Below are 3823 nucleotides of genomic sequence, written 5' to 3' on the forward strand. Positions count from 1 at the left end.
ACCTTTAAGGCCCAGAAATAAACTATGTGATTTTCATTTTAATGACAGAGATGGTATCCTATAGGTAGATTTGTTTTTCTGCTGGGATGGAATGCTTCAGGTCAATTAAACTTTCAGCAGCGTGTAGGGCTCTGCCTATTCCTTACCTCACCACCATTTTGGGGTCAATATTACAAAGCATTAGTGAACCTCATTATAGTTTAAACTTCCCATTCTTCTAAAGCATCATGTAAATGTAAAGTACTTTGAATTAATCCATATTTTTCTCTACTTCAGGTGAAAGATGAGCGGACATTGGCGATTCTATGAGAAAGTAGTGCTGGGTGTTGTTATTACTCTGAGATTGTTATTCGTGTTCTGGGATAATGACCAACGTCGAGAGACTGATGTTGCAGAAACTTTTCATCGCAATGACCTGCCCAAGGTTGTTACTGGTGTTGCAACTGAATCAGTGCTCAAGCCAAAGTGCCACGCGAACACGACATTGCTGCATCTGTCCTCATTTCATCAAGAGAAAGAGCACATAAAAAACTTCTTGATGTATAAACACTGTCGAGAATTTGACATGATTCAAAATGTTCCAGACAAATGTGGTGGTGGAGAAGAATCTCAGAATGTCTTCCTGCTCCTGGTCATCAAATCTCACCCTTTCAACCAGGATCGGCGGGAAATGATAAGGAAGACCTGGGGCAGAGAACGCGAATTCAATGGGGTCCTAATTAAGTGAGTCTTTATTTCTGGTGTCTCTCCTGACCAAAAACAAAGTAGGAAATTGAATCAGCTGTTGGCCATGGAAAACAGAGAACACAGAGATATCCTACAATGGGATTTCTTGGATACCTTTTTCAACCTCACCCTCAAACAATACAAGTTGCTGCAGTGGGTCAGTGAATTTTGCCCCAGTGCTAAATTCATCTTCAATGGAGATGATGATGTCTTTGCCAATCCCGATAACATGGTTGATTACTTGCTAGACATGAAGGTTCACCAACAGCTGTTTGTGGGCCGTCTCATTTATGGGTTTGGCCCCAAACGCCAGAAATCGAGCAAGTATTATGTGCCAGAAATAGTGACCACCATCAAGTCGTACCCACCATACATTGGTGGAGCGGGCATACTTATGTCTGTGTATACAGCTCACATCATTTTCCACATAGCCCAAGACCTTGAACTATACCCCATTGATGATGTATTTTTGGGGATGTGTCTGGCCAAGGCTGGACTAGCCCCACACTCCCATAGCGGATTCAGGACAGCTGGAGTCAGGGTTCCTTCAACCCAAGATGAATCTTTCAATCCTTGCTATTACCGTGAGTTGCTGCTAGTGCACCGTTTTCGGCCTTTTGAACTGCTACTGATGTGGGATGCGGTGCATGATGCCAATCTGAAGTGTGCTCGTGCTCCCCAGGAGTCTGCATCCACGGAAAGGACCACATGAGTCATGAGAGAATGTAGCAACTGCTGGAATGTAATGCAGTTTGTGCACATGTGTTAATCAGTTGTTTATGCAATGTAAGAGGTTTAATTCCTAAATTCTATAGGAGTATACATTAATTCATAGAGTTGGTGCCTTTCTAAATTCTACAAATGTTTGAAAAGCTGTTAGGTGTCATCACTCAGCCTAATTATTACTGCAGCCATAATGACATTACAATATTGCCAGGAGCACCACAATTTAAGTCAATTGTAAAGTTATTCCAAGTGAGCAGTCCTTGTTGCATTGCGTGCAGATAGGTACAGCATGTTCACTTGGGGCATTTGTATAATAAGCCACCAATAAAATTTTTAGTAACAGTTATTTCTGTGTATTTTCTTCTTGCCGTTTCTTACATGACACTTGCAAAATGTGAAAGAGACAAATGTATTTCTTGGACTGGAACTGTGAGAACAACAAAGAATCTAGATCTGAAATTGTCTCAGGGTTGGAGGAATGGAGAAACTTATGGTCATCGCTTCTGTACTCAAATGTCAGCCTGCATTGTGTCTGTGTAACTACATATCAAATAAAAGCACACACGCACGAGATGGCTTGAACTGGAGTATTTACATTGCAGAGAGGGAAAGAGATCAATGAACATGTGGGGACAACAGATCAATATGCATACATAGACGGCAGTCCATATGTAGTGCGAAGGGGAGTGGCGTTAGATTTGGCAGGTGTCATGTCTAAGACAATGTACTCGGTTGCCAGTGTCATGTTGTTGGTATTGACTCGGTCATCACTGAGAGATAAGCCCGGTAGATTTCACTAGTGGCAACCTGGACATCTGAGATCTGGAGAGGAGGGAACTTCAATAAGCCTCACTGTCCGAGGGGCAATAGAGCAATCGGTGACCAATCAACTAGCGGCCAATCGGCATTTGGGATTGATTAGTAAGAGCAAATTAAAGGAAGGTGGGAAAAACCCAGTGGCCGTCTTCTGAGTAGAAACACAGAAAACCTACAGCACAATATGGGCCTCTCGGCCCACTGAGCTGTGCCGAACATGTCCCTACCTTAGAACTACCTAGGCTTTACCCACAGCCCTCTTTTTCAAAGCATGTGACCATCCAGGAGTCTCTTAAAAGACCGTATCTTTTCCGCCTCCAGCACCGCCGCCGGCAGCTCATTCCACGCACTCACCTCTCTCTGTGTAAAAAAAAAACCTACCCCTGAAATCTCCTCTGTATTACTTCCAAGCACCTTAAACTATGCACTCTTCATTCTAGCCATTTCAGTCCTGGGGAAGTCTCTGACTGTCCACACTATCAAGGCCTCTATCAGGCGACCTCTCATCCTCCATCGCTCCGAGAAAAGGCCGAGTTCACTCAAACTATTCTCATAAGGCACGCTCCCCAATTCAGACAACATCCTTGTAAATCTCCTCTGCACCCTTTCTATGGTTTCCATGTCCTTCCTGTAGTGAGGCAACTGTAACTGAGCACAGTACTCCCAGTGGGATCCGACCAGGGTCCTATATAGCTGCAACATTGCCACTCAGCTCTTATACTCAATCCCACAATTGGTGAAGGATAATCCACTATATGCCAACGTAACCACAGAGTCAACCTGTGTAGCAGCTTTGTGTGTTCTGTGGACTCGGAACCAGATCCCACTGATCCTCCGCACTGCCAAAAGTTTTGCCTTTAATGCCATATTCTGCCATCATAGTGTAGGGACTGCGGTCTGCAGTCAGGTACTCAGGATCACTCAGCATAATGTTGCACGAACATTATTAGCAAAACACTCCGACACAAGACGGTTTTCATTTTATTACAGACAGAAATGCCGGTTTGGTACTACAAGTAAATTGCATTTCCACATCGGTGGAGAAGTGTGCTGACATCCCTCGCTGTCTGTAAAGGCTGTGACGAGATGTTGAGGTGTATTCAATATGGACTGTGCCTTTAAAAAGAGAGAGAGTTGGTGTACATCGATTCAGAGAGAGAGAGAGAGAGAGCACGGAGCAGCTCGTGAGTCGCCATGGTTACGGAAGGGCGGGGCTATATAATGGGCAGCTGGCGTTCAGCATGTTTGGGATATATTCAAGGTCAGCTGGCTTTTCAGACAGACACACGGAAGACACGGACAGAAATACAGAAGAAATAGACACTGGATGAACTTTCAGTGCCCACGAAAGGGTGGGTTTTGATCGCAGTGTCGGAAAGGTGTGGCCGGTGGAATGTTATCGGTGTGTTTAACCTTTGATAACTTTACTGCGTGAAGGCGGTACTCTTTTGTGTGATCACAAAACTTTAACAGGGCTTCGGAACGCAACGGAACGATCAACGACATCAGCTTACTTGGAAAACAAATCACCTCTCTCACTCTCTCTCTCCTCAAT

At 44.3% G+C, this 3823-nt stretch overlaps 1 pseudogene; it reads left to right on the top strand.

The window, feature by feature from the left end:
* Positions 1 to 283: 283 nt before the first annotated feature.
* On the top strand, positions 284 to 1438 carry LOC132388367 (N-acetyllactosaminide beta-1,3-N-acetylglucosaminyltransferase 3-like; annotated as a pseudogene).
* Positions 1439 to 3823: the final 2385 nt, after the last annotated feature.

This window comes from Hypanus sabinus, unplaced genomic scaffold (assembly GCF_030144855.1).
Source record: "Hypanus sabinus isolate sHypSab1 unplaced genomic scaffold, sHypSab1.hap1 scaffold_306, whole genome shotgun sequence".
NCBI classification, from domain to species: domain Eukaryota; kingdom Metazoa; phylum Chordata; class Chondrichthyes; order Myliobatiformes; family Dasyatidae; genus Hypanus; species Hypanus sabinus.